This window comes from Schistocerca nitens, chromosome 2 (genome assembly GCF_023898315.1).
Source record: "Schistocerca nitens isolate TAMUIC-IGC-003100 chromosome 2, iqSchNite1.1, whole genome shotgun sequence".
NCBI classification, from domain to species: domain Eukaryota; kingdom Metazoa; phylum Arthropoda; class Insecta; order Orthoptera; family Acrididae; genus Schistocerca; species Schistocerca nitens.
The window spans coordinates 385,310,312-385,333,080 of record NC_064615.1 but is presented as its reverse complement, the minus strand read 5'-3'; the positions used below and the strand labels follow the sequence as shown (position 1 = coordinate 385,333,080).

Here is a 22,769-nt window from a genome sequence, read left to right as displayed (position 1 = left end):
GGACTGGAATCCTGTACTTACGCTTAATTATCAGTTTACGTCCAGTTTCTGTTCATTACACTTCTGGAATTGCCATACACATTACTGCTTGCTATATGCAGCATTTTCTGATATCAGTATTATGGAGTCCCAACAAATTACAGGCTGATTTACGACTTTGTGAACATCGCATACATCGAGTAGGACTTGCTAAGTGTCCATTGCGTTCGCTTGATTTAACACCCGTTTATTTTGGTATTTTTCTTCTCTTTGTTGGCTTATCAGGAGTGAGGTACACATCACTCCAATTGTCACCAAAGCTGAATGCTCCAGTCAACCATACGTTTCACAGCATGAAGCATACTCCAGCATATACAGCAGAGTCAGATAGTTATTGTCATATTGGAAACACATCCGGTGTCTGAACACCTGCTGCCAATCAGAACACGTCTTTAATAATACGTGATTCGTGTAGAGTTTTTATTCTTTCTCATAAACGGTAAGATGCCTCGTCCGCGAAATTCTAAATACATATGCTTAAAAAATATCTGTGTAGTATCAGGCCCACTTCTTTTCTGTCATACTTCGTACACATTTTCTTACGAGGCGCAAGAATACGTCTATAATAAACTGCTCGTCAAATGCCTATAATTGGATCCATTTTGATGAAACTTCTCACAGTATTGGATATAGTTCGAAGCTGCGAAACAGTTGCACTCCAAAACGAAAAGATAAATATTTTCTTGGTAATGTAAACCGTCTCAGTATTTCTGTGTCGAAGTCATATCAATGCTCTCACTCAGAGATGCCCTAGAGATAGATTATAAATTTAAACTAGAACAGCAGCGCATGGCTTGACTGTCAAGAATCTTATGTCACCTTCTCTCCTCCTGCAGCCAGGAAAATTCTCGGGGCGATAATTTTTACCACCATCAGGAATCGAAATGGCTGCACTAATGTGTTTCAGCAGATATATGTGCAGTAAACAATTGCAAAAACGTCATTTGTGTTGTTACAGGCTGTAAAGTTTGTGAGACAAATGATAACAAAAGGTTATGATACGTAAGGTTTACCTCACTAACGTTCCGATTTCGATACGAAGACAGATACGGAGTGACTGTTTTAAGGCACAAGCTAACTTGAGAGACGGTCAGAATATCCAAGCGCAAAATTTGTATACTGGGTGAAAGTATACGATAATACTCTTAGTAGAAAAATGTTTCGGTAATCTAGGGATCCACAATAAAATATTTGCGAGATAACGGCGGAAGCGTGGTTACGAGCCGCTAACTGGTCTCAGCATGAAATGTGGCCCCAGTTAGTACAAATGTATTTGAAATCACTTTTTTTTCACAGGCGACTGGGCTCAAATTTCACCCTCAAGGCCTACCTTAGTAAGTACTACTTTAGGACGTCAGATGTTACAAATTACTGTACAGTTGTGTGTATGAAGGCGTTTTAAGTGTCGCCCTCGCATTTGGGGAAAATATTGCACTTGTCTCTGCAGTGAGTTACAAATTCTTCCAAACACCTCCTGGATCGTCTTGTAAATCTTGACAAGACCGTACAACTCGTTATTCCAGTTCTTCAAAGACAGTACTGTACACTCCATTTTTGAGATGATACAAGAAAGAACATTCCCAAGGACTGAGGTTGGTGACGATGGAAGCCAAGGTACAGGGTACGTTTGACTTGGACCGTATTGGCGTGTTGTATGTGATATCGGTAGCGAGTTCATCTGTGTCCCATTATGTATGTATCACATTCCTTAACGTTGAGCTGGGTAAAACAGGGTAATGGGTGAAACTTGAGACCAATTAAATGGAAATTTAAGTGGAAAGTCTACTTCAAATAAATTTATACAACATACTTTCATGCTGACGCGTGTGTGGCGGTTAGTAACCTCACATTCGCAATTCTCTCGCAAATGGCCTGTTTGCGGTCCCTTGTTTACTGAAACATTTTTGCTTCTGTTATAGTATACTGTCAAAGTGCTATTTCCCGCTATCAATTGTGATCTACGCGATTTATATAGCTAAAAATCTTTTCCGCCGTAAGTTTTTAAAGAGGGGTCTCATGGGAATTATCTTAAAAGGAATTGGGTTGTTTCTTCTCTTAATAATTACCAATGAAGTGAAATGTAGAAATTTGTGTTACGAAGGGATGTAAATGTGCTACTTATTTTAAAAGAAAAAACAACCCACTTCCACAATCTCTAGAATAATACTTATTTTTAAAGGCCTTATTAACAGCCCACGGAAAGGAAATCAATGTCTGTGGGATGGGCGACAGATGATGCATCGCCTCTAAAAACGTTCTCGAACCGGCCCTGTGTATACTAAGCTGTCAATTTCATTTTTCAGGTCGCATTTTTAGAGCATGGCTGACTGTTGCTTAACGTCAATTCCAGCACATACAGATACAGGGTGTTTAAAAAATGACCGGTATATTTGAAACGGCAATAAAAACTAAACGAGCAGCGATAGAAATACACCGTTTGTTGCAATATGCTTGGGACAACAGTACATTTTCAGGCGGACAAACTTTCAAAATTACAGTAGTTACAATTTTCAACAACAGATGGCGCTGCAAGTGATGTGAAAGATATAGAAGACAACGCAGTCTGTGAGTGTGCCATTCTGTACGTCGTCTTTCTGCTGTAAGCGTGTGCTGTTCACAACGTGCAAGTGTGCTGTAGACAACATGGTTTATTCCTTAGAACAGAGGATTTTTCTGGTGTTGGAATTCCACCGTCTAGAACACAGTGTTGTTGCAACAAGACGAAGTTTTCAACGGAGGTTTAATGTAACCAAAGGACCGAAAAGCGATACAATAAAGGATCTGTTTGAAAAATTTCAACGGACTGGGAACGTGACAGATGAACGTGCTGGAAAGGTAGGGCGACCGCGTACGGCAACCACAGAGGGCAACGCGCAGCTAGTGCAGCAGGTGATCCAACAGCGGCCTCGGGTTTCCGTTCGCCGTGTTGCAGATGCGGTCCAAATGACGCCAACGTCCACGTATCGTCTCATGCGCCAGAGTTTACACCTCTATCCATACAAAATTCAAACGCGGCAACCCCTCAGCGCCACTACCATTGCTGCACGAGACACATTCGCTAACGATATAGTGCACAGGATTGATGACGGCGATATGCATGTGGGCAGCATTTGGTTTACTGACGAAGCTTATTTTTACCTGGACGGCTTCGTCAATAAACAGAACTGGCGCATATGGGGAACCGAAAAGCCCCATGTTGCAGTATCCTCAAAAAGTACTGGTCTGGGCCGCCATTTCTTCCAAAGGAATCATTGGCCCATTTTTCAGATCCGAAACGATTACTGCATCACGCTATCTGGACATTCTTCGGGAATTTGTGGCGGTACAAACTGCCTTAGACGACACTGAGAACACCTTGTGGTTTATGCAAGATGGTGCCCGGCCACATCGCACGGCCGATGTCTTTAATTTCCTGAATGAATATTTCGATGATCGTGTGATTGCTTTGGGCTATCCGAAACAAACAGGAGGCGGCGTGGATTGGCCTCCCTATTCGCCAGACATGAACCCCTGTGACTTCTTTCTGTGGGGACACTTGAAAGACCAGGTGTACCGCCAGAATCCAGAAACAATTGAACAGCTGAAGCAGTACATCTCATCTGCATGTGAAGCCATTCCGCCAGACACGTTGTCAAAGGTTTCGGGTAATTTCATTCAGAGACTACGCCATATTATTGCTACGCATGGTGGATATGTGGAAAATATCGTACTATAGTGTTTCCCAGACCGCAGCGCCATCTATTGTTGAAAATTGTAACTACTGTAATTTCGAAAGTTTGTCTGCCTGAAAATGTACTGTTGTCCCAAGCATATTGCAACAAACGGTGTATTTCTATCGCTGCTCGTTTAGTTTTTATTGCCGTTTCAAATATACCGGTCATTTTTGAAACACCCTGTACGTTCAGTCAGCATTGATGAAATCATTCACTCACGACGGCTTTGTTATCCCGGTTGGGCACGTTGAGGATTGATGAAAACTAAAGAGCAATTTTGCTTCTACAGGTATATACATTTACAACTAACTTCACTATTACCTATGGAAATTCTTTTTTTTTATGACAGATGCACCACCGGCGCTACCCCCCCACCCCCTCCCAAGAACTGACTACTTACGTTGATTAGTGTCTGATGCATAGAATGTTGTACCAGTTCTAAAACTCCGGTTCATGTTCAAAGCTATCTCAGGGTCTAAACGTTGCTTGCTAATTATTCGTCCTTTTACTGTCCGTGTCGACGTTATAAAATTAAAGTATACGATTGTCTGTTGAAATTTCCATCCCATCAAAGGGCAGCTCTAGAAAGGCACGACCTAGGAACACGAAAAGAGAGACCGTGTGGCCAGTATTCAACGGCAGTTTCCCGGATACGCGCAATGGGCTTGGTGGGAAAGGGGACGGGCACCCTCGTCAACAGTGCGACTCTCGGCACGGTGACGCAGCTCTATTTACTAGAGATAGCTTTAAGGGGATACGGAATCACCTATCCCCGCAATGTTAATATATGCCTACTATAGGGAACATTTTCTCACAAACTACTGGAGACAGAGAGGTAAAAATTTTACTGTATGTGCATTCACATGTTACAACAATACTGAAACAACAGTTTATTGTCAAAGTATTTTCTTACAGAGATATTGTACATTTATTTTTAAGTAAATTTTTTCCATCACTTTTTACTAGACTATCACCCCTAAGTCTTTTGTAAATCAAGTAATTAAAAAATCGTTGTTTCAGTATGTAATAGGGACCTATGTCACTACGTCATAAAAATTTCAGACTTCTAGGTTGACCAGTACCTGAGATAATGTTCCTAGATGAAGTAAAAAGTAAACTTACGGGAAACGGAGAAAGAAGATTAAAACATTCCTGATCCGTAGCTAATACCCCCTTCACAGTCTTCATAATCATCTTCAAGTCTTCTTTTGGCACCCCTCTGCACCTGTCTTGCTTTTTTCACTAATGTCTTGATTATATTATCAGCATGCCTTAGTCTGTGCTGATCTAAAAAGAACATAGCACGTACCGTACGGGAACCAACACACATACCCAACTTTTGAAGGACCTGGCATTTAGTTATATTTCCAAGATTGAAGGTTGCCACAGCATCATACACACCAAAATGTAGTGTATTAATTCCGACAAACACTGTTTTTGGGAGACGATGCCATATCACACTATTCAAGCACTCGTTGGGGTTCTGCGTTTTTCCGTGAAGACATTTCATCAGAAGACTTCTGTCAGCCAGATCTCTGAAAATGGGCTTTATTTCTGCCATGATGGCTGATGGTAGACTGTGGTGGTGAATGTATTTCTCTCCTGTTGTTAGTCCCCTATTGTATTTACACCAGCTGTTTTCACCTTTGGGGCACAAACCATGTTGTGGATGCTCATCCGTGGATGCGGTGTGGAAATATAAAGCCCATATAGCTCTCCTCATTTCTTCAAGATTGCCTGTATTTTGCCTGATTGCAAGGCCATAGCAGTTCTGAATGTGGTCTATTATGGAATCAGTCAATCTTCCTCTGCCACCCAAGGTTTTCCCATCATCTAGTTTTTTCCCTTTCATAACTGATTTTAACCTTCTCAGCCTGGCACCCATTCTCTTCTGCACATGTCCTATACATTCAAGTTTGCTTATATTTACACTGTTCCCATATGGTTTGCTTTCCAAAACTTCTTTGAATGCTTTAGAGTCACCATCTCCCAGATATTTGACATAGCGAACATTATACCACTGTGAAGAGCGATGAAAAATTTTCTTCACCCCAGCAACCTCCATGCCACCACTACTACCATAATAATTAGCAATACAGTCATCACTGTGTTCATTTTTCAGCCTGCCTGTGCACCTACAGTATTTAGACATTATTGCAACATCAATAACCTTGCCAGTATCAACACTAGTTGCTGTTACAACACCATTGTTGGAGGTGTGGCCCCTTTTCTGCCACGTGCCATCAAACGCCACTGTGAGGTCACGACTGCCGTCATTTTCTTCCACTGCTTCTTCCACAGCAACCTGCATTGACTTCTGTGCTACATCTTCAACTGCAGATCCTAGTACATAATTGTAAGCTTCAAACTTTGAAGGTGCACTTGGAAGATTTAGAACACCACATAGCATATCACCAGCTGCTTTGCCCTTACCAATTGCTCGCAATCCATAAACTAACCTAATATTTACACTATAAAGTTCAGTTTTCTTGTACCCATTATTTACAGTTACTGAAACCGAACTTGGAAACTTACAGCTGTATTTACAAACACTGCATATTAAATTAAACTGGGCAGCCAGGCCAACATGGGATTCTACTTTCAGAGAAACGTTTCCATGACATTTTTTGCAGCACAAACTGTTTTCAAGAGCTTCACACAATATATTCGTATCAATGAGTTCAAAAACTTCATTCCCTCTATCAAGTAAATTATATTTCTCTTCCAAATCTCTTAGTTTTTTATGAGAAGCACTGTTTTCATTTGGTGTAAGTTCGTTCGGCAAATCAGTAATAAGTGGATTCACATTTTCCAACAGTGATGATGATGAACTGCTTTGCTTTGCTAATGAATCATTATTTCTTTTCTTTTGCCAGTTCACACGCTTTTTAAATACTTTTGCTTTAGCTCTAGGCATTTTCACTGCGAAAAATGAAGCACTAAATACGAAATAACTCAACAACAACTACTTTCTTATATCACACTGTTTACAAAACAGTCCCGCCACAAAGTCAAAGAGTAACTTGAGGAAACCAGAGAGAAACATTTTCGGGCAACTAGTGTATAAATAGTCGCTGGAAACCGGGATATTTGAATTCATGTCACTTTAAAGGTACTGCCAAAAAGTTCATGGTCAGCCACGAGAGACGTGTATAACTAAAGCGCAATACCCGATCTCACAAATATATAAAAATAAAATAGTTATAATTGTAGTAGAGCTATGTATGATACGTCATTTTAAAGAGGAAACATGGCAGAATATAATACGCCAATAAAAAAAAATTCGATTTTTTAACCCGAAATCCGATTCCGTATCCCCTTAAGAAGCTGTTTGGAAACGAAACCTCTGTTGCTTTGTTGTGTTTGTTTCTCCTTAAATGATGCTAATTTTTCCAGTTCTGAGCAGAACGATAAATCTTGCAACTCTTCTCACGCAATGACAACGCAACTGGAACCGACATGGGGCAGTTCAATATTAAAACAAGTCGCAACAGTGTTTCGGAATGTTGTTACGCGACTCAAATGTTAAGCGATACATCAAAAATCCAAAGGGAATCGATCCGTGGTCGGTCTGAGGATGTATTCCCGTCGCATATAGCTTCGTCTAGCTTCGGCCAATGTTCTGTTCAGATGAAAAATACTTAGCTACACAGTGTAGAGTAGGTAGTTTTAAGGTCGGAGGAGGGCAAGGGCATGTCGAACTCCAATACGAGCAGATCTGGCAAAGCAATGTTGTGTTCACACCACCTATTGGGTTGATAAAGCTTTATCACTTTCCTGCCTCGTTTACAAGAAACCCACAGTCGTCGTTAGCTTCGTGTTTTTTTTGTCATTAGCTTTGGTTTGCAGAATTGTTACAATAGTCCTGAACGTTAAATCAGACTTCTTGGAGAAAGTTTCTTTTTTCGGTTTTTACTACACATCTCTTAAAACTATTCCTGTTTCTCATCCTCGTTAACATTGCTTCTTAACTATTTTAATTCAAAATTTATGAAGTTTTTTCCCGCCATTATCTTTATACGTCCTGCTTGTGACCTCTACTTCCTTTGTTACCCTACTAGATACTTCTCGTACTGAATATTGATTCCTTTAACTTTAAACGCTGCGCATTCAAGTAATTCCTTGCACACAATTTCCTTCGTGTGTGAGAGACCACCTTTTCATATATGAGTGACCACTTTTTCACAGATCTCATTTTATTCCTTTAACATGAATCGTTTTTCTGCAATTTTATGGTCGACCCAGAACATGACCGTTAATAGCCTCTGCTTTGCAACATTGTATCGCATTTACGACCTCTCTCGGGTATTCAAAATCACTTTCACAGCCACCAGCACAGAAAATTCTCGGACACTGTCTGCTTGCTTTCGCTTAACATTAAAATCAACTTCCATAATGTATGCTGATCATCGAAAGACAATCTTTCCCACCTACGCAATGCGACGCACAAAATGAAACGTGCAAAGTTAAGTTAAATTTAAGGAACTGTTAGTACGACTGCTTAGAATCTTCTTCAGAAGACTGGGCAGCCTGGAGAACTAACCGTGAAAACCTGCCTTTTGGCAGAACACTAATGAAGATGATAAGTTGGAATTACCTTGTTGGGCAAAGTAAGAGTCTTTTTGCAACAATATGTACAAAAATGGGGAAATGATAATTTTATTAACCTTATGACGATTGTGTCCTTGTCTACAATACGTGTCAAGGCAAGTTATGGAGTACCTTTTCGTTGGAATCTGGACGCTCTCGTGATAGTACTTAGCTTTCATTCACATTTTTATACACACTGCATTCGCCAAACTACCTAATAATGGGGAGTTCTTCACTATGGTGGCTAGACGAGACGCTTATCATCGTCTGCCAAATTAAGCGGCGAGGATTTAGAGAGAAAAAAAAATCAAGCTAAATGAGTTTATTACATTGTTAGGAGTTCCATGAAGTTGCCCCCGATCGTTGCCGTATCGTTTGCACAAAACCACAGGGCAAGCATTAGTGGACTCGCTTCGGTTTCTAGACTACATCCAAAGACTATTAAAAATTCACTGATTATACAAGCATGTTAATCAAGAACCGTACTATTAATTATTCGGGTCAAAGTTGGGCAGACTTGCAAATACTTCATAGCAGTTAATATTTAATCTTATAAAGACGTCCTCCAACAAATAATCAGAGAAAGCCGGAATGCAATGTGGCGTGAGTCATATAAAACGGAAAGACAAAGATTGTTGTTGTTGTTGTTGTTGTTGTTGTGGTCTTCAGTCCTGAGACTGGTTTGATGCAGCTCTCCATGCTACTCTATCCTGTGCAAGCTTCTTCATCTCCCAGTACCTACTGCAACCTACATCCTTCTGAATCTGCTTAGTGTATTCATCTCTTGGTCTCCCTCTACGATTTTTACCCTCCACGCTGCCCTCCAATACTAAATTGGTGATCCCTTGATGTCTCAGAACATGTCCTACCAACCGATCCCTTCTTCTAGTCAAGTTGTGCCACTAGCTCCTCTTCTCCCCAATTCTATTCAATACCTCCTCATTAGTTATGTGAGCTACCCATCTAATCTTCAGCATTCTTCTGTAGCACCACATTTCGAAAGCTTCTATTCTCTTCTTGTCAAATCTATTTATCGGCCATGTTTCACTTCCATACATGGCTCCACTCCATACAAATACTTTCAGAAATGACTTCCTGACACTTAAATCTATATTCGATGTTAAATTTCTCTTCTTCAGAAACACCTTCCGTGCCATTGCCAGTCTTCATTTTATATCCTCTCTACTTCGACCATCATCAGTTATTTTGCTCCCCAAATAGCAAAACTCTTTTACTACTTTAAGTGTCTCATTTCCTAATCCAATTCCCTCAGCATCACCCGATTTAATTTGACTACATTCCATTATCCTCGTTTTGCTTTTGTTGATGTTCATCTTATATCCTCCTTTCAAGACACTGTCCATTCCGTTCAACTGCTCTTCCAAGTCCTTTGCTGTGTCTGACAGAATTACAATGTCATCGGCGAACCTCAAAGTTTTTATTACTTCTCCATGGATTTTAATACCTACTCCAAACTTTTCTTTTGTTTCCTTCACTGCTTGCTCAATATAAAGATTGAATAACATCGGGGAAAGGCTACAACCCTGTCTCATTCCTTTCCCAACCACTGCTTCCCTTTCATGCCCAAGTAAAGCCGGTACTGGTGACTTTACTTTTTGTCATGAGAACATCAATGCTCCAGAAGATTAAATACGAGTATTTTAGATGTCACGCTAAAAAAGAGCACAAACTGTTCATAGCATTTGTAGATTTCCGTATAGCTTTTCACCCGAGTTGATTGAAATACTCTCTTTCAGATTGTGAAAGTAGCTGCGATAGACTACAGGGGGAGAAAAATTACCTACGACTTTTACAGAAACCATACTGACGTTGTGAGTGTCAAAGGACGTAAAAGAGATGTCGCAGTTGGATGAAGATGGAGAGAGTGCTGTAGCCTTTCCCAATGTTATGCAGTCCCAACACTGGGCAGTAGTAAAACAGTATGTCTTACAGAACTACAAAGAACGTAGATCTGTTTGAAGGTTTACGTCTATTGGTGGAAGTATGTTGAAAACTATTAGTCCTAATGCAATTTAAAACAGAAATTACCCGCTAGTAACAAAAAATTGATATTAATGACCACACGCTAAATTCTTACTGCAAAATAGGTACTAGGAAAAAAACTGATATGTGAGGCTTTAGACAGACTACTATTATTTCGCTTGGCCCCTCCACGACCACGTCAAGTCTTGTTACATTTGGCAGTGAACTTTGCTATCTTTGAAGTCCAGATTTCATTCATTCCTTGTGAGCATGATTGCTTAAGCTACATCATCCAAGGATCACTTATTAGCGTTCTCGCCAAATGTTTTATGCTAATTTCCTTCAGAAAATAAGAAATTTGAAAATTTATGGTAAGGTATTATGGGACCAAACTGCTGAGGTCATCGGTCCCTAGGCTTACATACTACTCTAACTTAAACTAAGGACAATACATACATCAGTGCCCGAGGGAGGACTCCCACGGAAGGAACTGCGCGAACTGTGACAAGAGCCTCAGACCGCGCGCGACCAGAAAGTAAGACGTAGTATTAGCACAGTCCCTCAGATGCGCTCACTCATTCACACCACGCTAGACTACATTGAAAATTACATAGGCAATTTCTGAAAAATAAATGGTTGCAACGTTCGGGACAATGGCTTAAACAAGCTCAGTGTACCATGGTTGGTTACGAGAAGTGGACTAGCTAGTCATATATAAAAAAAATACTAAAATTTAACTTAGCAGGCCAGACGATACACAAAATTTGAAAACTCGACTAAAGGAAAGCTCAGTGACGTCAACATAGAAGATAACATCACATGACGTATCCAAACCTGTTTTCCTCAACCTGTGCAAAATGGTAAATACCTTGTTGCAGAAAAACCAAGCGGGTTAAAACTGCTTGCACAATCTCACTTTCCATCACTTACAGCAACTCCTCAGCAACGTCCAATACTGTGTTTCAATGGCACTGTTGTGACTTGCGAGGCGGGTGGGCTTCCAGCCACAGTATTTGGTTTTCAGGATTCCTTATCTTTGTGCATCATTCATTCATTCACAAGGGCTCCGGTACTCAGGAAAATATACATCACCTTTGAAGGTGACGAAGAGAGTCCTGGGTACTCTGGATTGTAGGTGACGACGGGAGTCCTGGATACTCGTGATTTTTTCGTCGGTTTAGTTCAAATTTTGGAGATTTTTATAGATTCGCATTGTATCAGAGCAGATAATATTCCTTATCAGCTCCAGGTCCCTCCTAAGTCGCATATAAATCAACACTACCAACTATGCTGTTGTGTCATTTTGCAGAGACTGGTAAAGGCCAATTCTTTACACTAGAATGCGTGTAAAGAGGTTTTCAAGGGGCAAGTCATTGGCTTTATCAATACTTCCAACCACTAGCTAACAGTTACTTCAGGGAAAGTAAACAAGAAGCATGTTGTGTCATGACATACTCTACACAGTCCTTTGGTTAAGTAATTTGTTAAGGGTCTAAGACTCAGACCACTTTCTGTTATTACCAGTGTCCTGACACCCAGCATAAATATGGTACTTTTCCTTGCATTTATAACTTTTGTGCAATATCAGAAATGAATTGGATGATTTTATCTGCCCTACTTGTATACGGTCTAATATTCAGAGTAAGAAATTCTGTTCCCCATTAATCTCTCACCTGTTTCAAGCTCTCTTGCTAACCCTAACAATAAGTCGTACTGCCCCTCCCCCACCCATCAGCATTTTTACAATAAAATATATCTTATTTTTTATACCACTAACACACATTTACAAACACAGCGCGGTGTAGAGATAGTGGTGTAAAGTGCCTGGGCATTTTAAGCTGGAGCAAATGCCCAAAATCCGTAAATGTCCGGGCATTTTAAAGATTAACTGATACGCAGTACTTACAAAACAAAATTAAGCTGATGTATTGAAACATGTTTTGCAGCACTGCTGCTTTATTGGTTGAAAACGGTGCTTGAGGGTTAGGGGATAGTTATTAGGGGAAATAAATCGGACTGTAAACATAACTTTTTACGATCAAGTCAAATCTTGCGGACAGTATATAATGAAAAAAAGAAAGCAACTATTAAGTTTAAAAGTAATTTTTGAAACAAAGTACAGTTTATATTAAGTAGCTGGCCTGTAGGTAGTATTTTTACTTATACTATACTACTGCAAACGAATTAAAAAGAAAAGTTCTGTCAGTTTCTTGATCTTCGTTAAGTTAATCACGAAGTTCCGACTCTGCCTCAGATTTATTTTGAATCTGATTCCTCGCTAACTAGAGTTCCTTTCCATTTTGTCTTCGCTTGGACTTCAGTTTTTCCTTGGAATCAACAGGTTTAGCTCGTGCTCCTGCTTCATTCATCAGCTTGCAGTTATAGGAGAGATAGGTTAGTTCAGCTTACTTATTCTCCAACTTCCATTAATTTTTTATAAGTATAAAATGACATAACAAAGAGAAACCAATCCAAAATGAAAGTACTTTTTAATCAAATTACCACCGATTTATCTATAGCCACTTGCACATTTGCAACGAAACAGCAGCCATGGTATAGTCATCCCTTGGAAAGCACAGGGAGCCCGGGGCAGCTATGAATCCAAGCAACTTTTATCAAAATTTCATGGATCTACATGTTTTAAAACGTCAGTCAGAACTGGACAACTTGAAAAATGAAACCAAATCATAGCAGGCGGATTCCTATGTATTATTGAGTACCGGTAACGAGAAGGGTGAAAAACCGAATCTAATTCAACCAACCACTCCGAGTATGACCACTAAATCTGCACACTGGTCAGACGACCACGAACTTACGACAAGAATAGAAAAAAGCTATAACGCATTTAATAATTACTGATATGTTGCCGCATTCTTTGATAGAGGGTGATACATTCCGACTGCTCAGTTTTACTGATCCACAGGCTGTTCAGAAATATCGGCTCAAATCTGAAAAATTTCTTAGAACAGCGTTGATGCGGCAGACCTGTGGCAAAGTGAAAGCCAAAATAAAGGGCCTGGTTGCGAAATGTGTGTGGTTAAATGCCACCACAGACACTTGAACCAACGCAAACAAAACAAGCTCATTTCTCAGCAACACAGCATTTCATCATTGAACACCAACGTTTTAAAGTTATAGCGAGTGGAACTATGTTAGAACAATATCATACTAGTCAATACATTGAACAAAGGTTAAAGAGACAGTTAATGAATGAAGCGTAAAGCGGAAAGATTTTTCTGATATTACGTGACAATGCACCAAATACGGTTTGTGCAACTCGTGGGCAGTATCAGTCTATAGGTTGTGTGTCGCATACGATGCAACTGATGATAAAATATTCCCTGTTCTCAAAGGAACAAACCAAAGCCATAATAAAAGTAAGTTCAGGAGAACCGTGGGCCACTTCCACCGCAGCAAGCAGCTGTTCAGTGCCGCTGGACAAATTTATGCAGATCGTCGACGTAATTTGCTCTGTGAAAATGTGGAAAAACTTTTTTCTTAGCTTACAACATAATTTTTTTTAGTTACGGATACTAGAAATGTTAAATTGGCTGAACATTTAAAATGTTTCTGATGTTACTTCTGTCTGTTAATATTTCTTTTGTTTATTGCTAATAATTTTGTACGTTAATTCAATTTTCTTCGTCTCGAAGATATGACCATATCGTTATTTTGAGGCTTAGGAAACAAAAGTATCAAAATCAAAATCTCAGTGATTTAATTAACGGCTTGTTGTTGAATTAAGACTACCAAATACTGTAAAAAATATAAAATATATTACAGAATAAGCATTTAGCAATCAACCTGTTAATAACAAAAAGTTCTTGAGAACAATAGTTGACTGTGATAGGTAACAAGATACTTATAAATTAATATAAATTGTAGTTCAATAGCTTTCTTACTTTATCTACGTTGTATTCAAAAGATAAAGTGATTCATTAATATACTGAACACTTATTTTACTTTAATTGGATAATCTGTTGCAAAGTTGTGAGAAGCTAATGATTTGGGGTACAATGTAAATTTAGCGAAATTTAACTTAATTACCAAAGTTTCGGCTTCGGTGACAGTTTCGGCCAAAGTTAGCGAATTCGAACGTGTGCCAACTGTTGATGCTTATACGGTGGGTGCTTCCGTAACAACGGAAGCCGAAGAGGTGGAATTTTAAGAAGCACAGTATTGGCATGCAGTGAAATCGGAAAAACAACATCCCCAAGTCACAACGTGGACGAAAGTGTGTGTTGACTGATCGTGACGGACTGTCACTGATGAGGGCGTTAATCACAAACGAGGCGGACGACAGCGGTAAAAGACACAGCAGAACTTAACGTCGCACTCGCGAACCCTGTCAGCACCAAAACGACGTGGACGGAGCTCCATAAGCAGGGAGACCTGGAATTCCTAAAACACCGACCGGTGAAGTAAATGCCCGAAGCAAGAAAACTTGGCGCCGAAGCCATAAAACCTGGAATGCAGAAGGATATCATTTGGCGCATGATACTTGTTTCATACTGTTTCCATCTTCTGGCCCAGCTTACGTCCCAACAGTGAACATGGCGGGGGTATTCCATGGTCCCCGTGGTTACTCTGCGAGGTCGCATTATTGCCAAGGATTATGAGATCGTTTTGGCTGGTCAGGTCCATCCCATGGTACAATGTTTGATCCCAAAGACTAATGTGCTGCAAGATGACACAGGGCCCCTGTGCATTCATGTCGCATCATCCAGGGTTGGTTTGTGAGCACAGGCATGAACTGTCGCATCTCTTCTGGCCACCAGTCACCAGACCTCAGTCTTAATGGGCCTTCGTGGTCTACTTTGGAGAAAAGATTGCATGATAGCTATCCACCTTTTTCATCATTACCTCAACTTCAAACTTTCTTTTTTTTCAGGAAGAATCATATAAAATTCCCTTAAGAACCATACAAGGCCATTTTATCCGTTCCAAGAAGACTAGACATAGTTTTGACCGCCAACGTGTTTTCTCTACCATATTAACCATAGTAATGTATTGTTTCTGGTGTTTCCATGTTCTTCCACCCCTGTACGTACAAGCGACCAGAGTTTTCGGTTGAAGCAGGAGGTGAGTCTGGTGGTCGACAGAAGGATCCAATTATTTTATGACCATCCTTGATACGGAGTCTTGTCCAAATCTCACATGCAGCTTCAATTTCTATCTCAGTAGATTTGAAATTCTTCTCGACTATGATAAATATCACTTCAGGTTTTAACTAGTTTTCTGTCCGTGGTACTATGTGACCTTCACTCCTTTTTGGAAGTTACTCCAACTCTGGCACTTTGACGTGAATGCTTGGATTTCAATATTCTCACTTATGGGGGAGATCTTACACTGATACTTCCGGGTTTGCTACAGTTATATCTTTTGAATCCAGGCTGTTGGTGTCTTCCCTCCATGAATTTGGGAGTGGTCACCTGTTTATATTAGGCCTACGTTAAATGTACTGTCTTGGATTGAGAACTAAGTTACTGCAACACTATATAGTGGACGGTTATCACTTCTACGGGAGGTGTCTATGAATGCTTAAAAAAACTAGTGTTCACCCCAGAGACGGAAAAAGACGTGGCCTAACCAATTATCTAATGCTCTCCCAAACACAACGCCGAATCATTCGAGGAATTTCCGTGGGAGTTTCCAGCCTGCCTCTAGCCCCGCCTGTGCTCTCACTGCACGCAGTGGGCCCAGTCAGCGGCTCAGCATAGCTGGCTCTGAGCACCATGGGACCCAACTTCTGAGGTCATTAGTCCCCTAGAACTTAGAACTAGTTAAACCTAACTAACCTAAGGACATCACAAACATCCATGCCCGAGGCAGGATTCGAACCTGCGACCGTAGCGGTCTTGCGGTTCCAGACTGCAGCGCCTTTAACCGCACGGCCACTTCGGCCGGCTGGCTCAGCATACAAACTTGACTTTGTTATACGTAATGTATGATCACAAGGTTTATAGGTTATTTCGGAAAATACTGTATTGTCAGTCCGGATGATTTGAAAATGGGTTCAGGTATGCCGGAACTAGTCATTAGTTAAATAAATAGTGAATCTTGCAACTTAGGTTGTTTCTATTTATGTTTCATTCTGATGGGGGCAGGGGGGGGGGGGGGGGGGCGCTGCGGACACAGCACTCGAAGTTACGGAGCGGAGCACCAGGAGTTGTGGAACGGAACACTGAGCTGCAAGGCCGCGCCACAATGACCAGCCTAATTATGCCGTCGCTGACGCCGGCCAAACGTCAGCAGCGGCACAACTACATCCCGCCTTCACAGCTGCCTCAAGTGTCTGACATTTTATTTATTTGATAAAAAAACTGAAGTGCGTCAGTTTCCCTGGACCACATTTACGCTTGTCGTTTCAGAATATAAAAGAAAAGCGTTTGACAGCACCAATCAAAAATAAACGTTTATCACAAATAGTTACCTAATGTCACAGGCAAAACTGATTTTAAGTGAAACTTCAAATTGTCAGATCCAAAATATTCCTTAAACAGTTATGATGTCTCACCAAACAGCGTTACCAGATACTATAATGTTCTGTCTTATACATGCAGGCTAATTAGAAGCAATAATTCCCGAATATCCTGAAGTATTAACATTATCAAAGCTGTTCAACTTTTTTTACCTTGATCTTCATAACAACTACATTTAAGTTGATTTTAATGAAGTGCAGTTTTTTGTTAAAATGCAGTAATAGTAAAGCAAAGCAGAATACCATATAAAACTTGTTTTACAAGCAGAATCTGACAAAGATAATAGTACAAATAACAAAATGTAGTACCAAAATCAACTAGATAGGCCTACTTGTATAGTATTATGGCCCTCTTTCCTGTAAATTTTTAAAACTTTGGAGACCCCAGTCTAATGTGACTACAATATATGCTACTGTCCAATGCGTCAGCATGAGGATACGTACACTACAGCAAAAATGAAAATAATCGCCGTCACTTATGAGGCAAAACAAGAAGCAAGTGGCGTGTATCAGCACAACTATTATCCACCACCAAAGCTACAGCAGAGTAAAATTGTCTCTCGACAGTATGATGTCATAAAATGGAATTTCCACACTCCGATCTGAATTAGTGGGTCAACCAAAATATTGCTACTGGGCCCCAGCTTTGACTCTTGACACAGAAACAACAACAAAAATTGCCTTAAATCCCATTATTTGGCAACAGAAATGAGTCATGAATGGCCTGTAATTCATGCCATCTACTTACATCAGTTGTGTCATTATTCAATAAATGTATATAATTTTGTGTCTGCTGTTGCACATTTCAAACATATTTGCATGCCATCACAAAATCTCTGGATACTACAGACTGCCAAAATTAGTGACCAAAAATAAGGCCAAAATTTGTAAAATCAAAAGGGCAATTAATGACTTGATGATAGTACCTGGCTCAACTTTGACTGTGGTCACATAGCTTTGTTATAAAAAAAAGTGCATCCAAAACTGCAAACAAAGTTAAACTGCCTTCTTAAGAGAGCAAACCGCCATTTGAATTACAATTCTAAATGTTGTTAGACCTTTAGCATTATATTTGATAATGGCATCAAAACTGAAATCTGGATAGTACAAACAAATATAATAATACACAGTCAAATGACTGTTTACTCTTCTAAAAAGTTATAGCTTGACTGTGGCTCAACACCATCAAAAGCTTCTCAGACTGCCTTGTTTGATTAATGTTTACAGCCTTGCCAGTTATGCTTAAGAGTCCACAACAACACATAGCTTTGCTTAGTGTCTTATGGATATCTTCAAAACTTGTTGCATGTAGGATACTATGTGAGAAGGATGTAAATAACAATCCACAATAGCTGCACACTGATGTGTCCAGTATTGTCATTTCCTTTTACAGCAGCAGACAGAAAAGATAAAACATATAAACATAAAACCAAACGCACATAAAGGCAAACATATGATGGCCACTACTACAATTCCTACAGAATTCATGTCAAGTTCAATAACTTACAAAAGCCGAAGGCAATTGCAGCAACAAAACCATTAAACAACACTTATACATAAAACAAGAGGGCTGTAGTCAAAAGTCATATTTTGAGAAGGCGAGAATAACATATTTCAACAGAAACATTCCAAAGTCATTTTCAAGTGATGAAGCAACTCCTTTCAATTCAACCGTCATTTTACATCCTACAAACTTAACTGTCACTGGTTTCCCCATTTACAAAATTCGTGCATTTAGCTTTTATTTTCTAGTAATTATTATAGTCTGAATGTGTGGCAAACCACTTATATTGCCTCCCATCGAAAGTAATAAACAAAAATAATAATTTAAATTTAGCGCATTATGACTGCTGAAATACCAGGGAGGCACAATATGCACCCATGAGAAAACATACGTTGTTTTACACATACCCCATATTGTTGAATATATTTTCATTAACGTACGCTCTTGTATACCGTAAAACTCCTCCAACATATGTAATGAACGATACACTGACTAAAAGAAAGCTGGAGAAAATGAGAGAGATTTTATTATCTCTTGTAAATCAGATGTATCCCGGCACCGTCCATACTGCAAAGGGGTGGTAAAAAAAATATCACATCTCACCTGCATTGAAACGTATACCAGACCATGCTGACTAATGAAAACCTTGTCCAGTTATGAACTAGCTTCCTAATACTTTTTATTGTTTCAGAGATGTATAAAACAATAAACAACACTCACACAGTACGAACTCATTTGAACAAAGCAAGTCCCTATTACATTCTGTCTTTGAACACGACCGCCAGTACAAGTGCCCGACTGACTCCACTAACAAAATTATGAAAACACAGCTGAGCAGTTACGGTAAAAGGTTGATGACTTACCTTCGACGCATGCAGGGATGACAGCACACTTAGGTGACACTCACACAACGGTTAAATTGCCCATTTCTTACTGCGCACTGGGTTTCAAAATAAGTACCCCCAGCATCTACAGAAACAAAGCTTTAGATGATGAACCATTTTTTTTTTTTTTTAAATCAGCTCGTAAACACCAAAGACAGCAAACAGAGAAGACGTCAATTTACATTACATGCGTGCCGTCCAAAGATTCTCTATGCGTGGATGGTCCTTGGATGTGGATACGCAGCAGGCAGCAGTGCACTGCAGCACGCTAGTCGCTAGTTATGTTTACCCGTCAGTCCGTTGTCGGCGCGTAACCTTGACTTAGCACAAACTCGGGAACTTGCCGGTTAAGCACCGCTCATGCAGAAAGGCTTGTGCTGTAAGATGGGAGCATAGGAAAGTTAAAACTGTCGTCACAGGCGTGTTCAAACAATAAATCCACCAGACGCAATCCAGAAGCAAGCGCTCATTCGTCGTTTAACTCCATAGTTCCTTCTCTACGAGCTTATGGCGCAGTGGCGAGAGCAGAGAGCATCTAAAGTAGGGAGGGGTCGACTCGTCCGGACATCACGGTTAATGTTTTCTATGACTTTTGCATCAATTAAAGCAACTGACTGGTTGATCTTGCCCAATGACACGATCTATCCCTTTGTCCATTTACCTTCATCGGTCTGTGTTGTCGTAACAATTAGAAGTTATATAATTATGCACACGAATAGGATGAAAAAGTATGTATATTACAATTTGACAATGTAATTGCTACGTCCCCTACATTTGTCCACAAATTCGATGTAAAATTTGAGTCGACTCAAATTTCCAAGATATTTTTGTTACAAGACTGTAAATTAAGAGATATTAAGTAATGATCGATAACTGCGAACAGTACTTTACACCATACAGTGTCACCGTTTGTCATCTGATGGGCGCAAGTTTCAATGACGCTATACTATTTCCCAGAAAAATATTGTGTTCGTACTTCACAATGCCAATTTCTACGCCTAACCTAGAGCGCGTACGTCATTAACAACATGTTCGTGTTTATTCTTATTTATGCTTTGAAGAGCTCAATAAAGTTCACACTACACAATTAAGAGAAACTATTAACGCTAGTAGAAATGAGGCTTTTAGATAGTCAGAACATTTCATTGCTGGTGGCACTGCAGATTCAAAATTTCAGCATCACATCAGCAGATAATTATAAAACAATTCATCCTCGTGGAGCATGATCCATTATAATGAGCATGGTGATGATTGTGATTGTTCCTGCTAACAAGGACAGAATATTTTAAGGAATGGGAAGAGCACTGGCTGAATCCATACAGAATATAAATCTTGTCTCAAAGGCAAGCAACCTCATTTCTTGGATAAGTAAGAGTAACACAATGAATTTGGAGAAAAACAACAATTATATCAGAATCATCTTAGAAAACACAGATGCATCTTCCTGAGGTACTCAACATCATCCATCCCATACAGTGCCTCAGCTACTTTTAAATGATGATACATTTGTCCTGTGCTGTATTTGCAAAATAAGCACGTGTCACATCTGCTTGAAACCACTGAACATAACCATTCCACAGAATGTTCTGAGCCTTATTTTCAGAGGCTTTGGCTTCATGTTGAGTATATTTTTACCTATTAATTTATTGTAAGTTTAATAAACACAACAGGAACACATAACAGAAACTTTAGTCATCAATCATATATTTTCCTTCAACAGTTTGCCAATGCTTGGGTAACCGTTTGATTCTGTGACTGTACATATCACGTGGTGTCTGGGCGAGGAACTAGTGGAGCCATGTTTGGAGCACATTTTTATTTGGAAAGTAAGTTCCTTGAAGGTTGTTTGATAGGGAGCAGAAAAACTGATGGTGCAAGATAAGGTGAATAATATGGGTGCTGAATGACTTCCCAACCCAACTCCTGTATAGTGTTTTTTGTCAGTCTAGCAGAATGCAGACAGGCATTATTGTGGAGTAGCATCACTTCACGCAGTCTTCCTGATCATTGTTCTTGGATTGCATCTGTAGGACATCTCAGATGTTGAAAATAGATGTCAGCAGTGATAGTTACACCTCGAGGAAGCAATTCATAGTACACCGCACCTTTGCTGTTCCACATTATCTTTTGTGGAAGCACACAACTCTTTGTATGGGGAGTTGCTGCTTTGTTTTGGGGGTGACCAGATATGTACATATGGCACCTTCTGATTTTGTTATTTTGGCTTAGAGCATGCAGTATGCGTACACCAGAGTTTTGAACCTTCCTCGTTGCATGCAAATGTCGTACAGTGGCACAGTGGTAAAATGATCGCTTTTCATCGCATTTATCAGTTCTCGAGTATACTGATGTGGATCATTGTGGATTAATGCATTTAAACAATGTTCACCAAACCCCGAAGGTCTTCCCGAATGTAGAGCATCACTAATGTAAAGACGACCCTCCTCAAAACCAGAAGACCATTTTTTTGCCATGCTGTCCAACGACATTATCCCCAGACATGGCGCAAATGTTTCAGGCTGCTCCTGCTGCCTTTACACGTCTACAGATCTCAAACAGAAGAATATGTTGGAAATATTTCGATTTCTCAACTTGGCACTCCAGTTTTAGTGTCTACAGACAGTTCCACTCGCTACCTCCAAGTGCCAAAGTGACAATACATAAATTTCAATAGCAATAGTGAACTACAAATAAAAAATGACCATCAATAAATGAACCCATAGCGTCCAGTATACCAACACGCAAAACAAAAATGCTACAAACTTATGCACCAATCAAGTACATTTTCGTCCCTTTATATATAGACTGTCCATCATCATTACTGTCACACTTACAAAGAAGGCTGTTAAGTATTTGAACTGCTGGATGTAACAGTATTATTAACTGTCTGCAGTGCCTCTTCGATTTTCCTCTGTCATCATAAAAGAATACAATCTCCAGATCAGTTACTTTGCTTTATTGTTTGTGTGCTGAATGGAAGAAGCATTTGATGAAATTATGCCCACTAAGGTAAACAACCATATTTGCCCTTTCAATAAACATAGTACCCAAACTGACTGTCAGTCTTCTGTATAAGCCACACATCTAAACAGTGCAGATTTCTTCCACATCTGCTGAAAAAGAGTATTAAGATGTATGTTATTCACTTGATTAATAAAATGTGTAAGAACACACAGCCATTCCTTTACTCATATTATAGCATGATCTGCCATAAAAGTCATTCTCAACATGAACATGAACAGCTTGACAGAAGAAAATCTTTGTTAATGTTAAAAAGAGTGTGGGAATTTCTGAATCACATAATAAATAAATAAAAAACAAAAGTGCCTTGTTAAAGGTGCAGTATCAACAGTGCCTTCATCAACCACAAACAGTGCATCACATGCCATTCATACCCTCCACGGAAGAGACATTTAAAATAATTGTCAAGAACTACTGCTGTAAAGAGCTAGCACCCACTGTCACATGCATCACCAGAGGACGCCAAATTCACATCACCTCACTGCTCTCAATTGTGACATCTGGTCGAACCGAGAGCTGGTGAACAGGAGAGCAACCCCATGCTACTATTGCTC

At 39.8% G+C, this 22,769-nt stretch overlaps 1 protein-coding gene across 5 annotated transcripts in view; it reads right to left on the bottom strand.

The window, feature by feature from the left end:
* LOC126236235 (prominin-like protein) overlaps positions 1 to 19,621 on the bottom strand; it is a 572,733-nt gene extending 553,112 nt beyond the window's left edge. For 3 of the 5 annotated variants that reach the window (XM_049945373.1, XM_049945375.1, XM_049945377.1), the window contains exon 1: positions 19,174 to 19,341. The gene's annotated coding sequence lies outside the window, so the exon portion shown is untranslated. Of the gene's footprint in view, positions 1 to 19,173; positions 19,343 to 19,376 lie in introns of those variants that run through there. The other 2 variants (XM_049945374.1, XM_049945376.1) reach the window with 2 other exon arrangements.
* Positions 19,622 to 22,769: the final 3,148 nt, after the last annotated feature.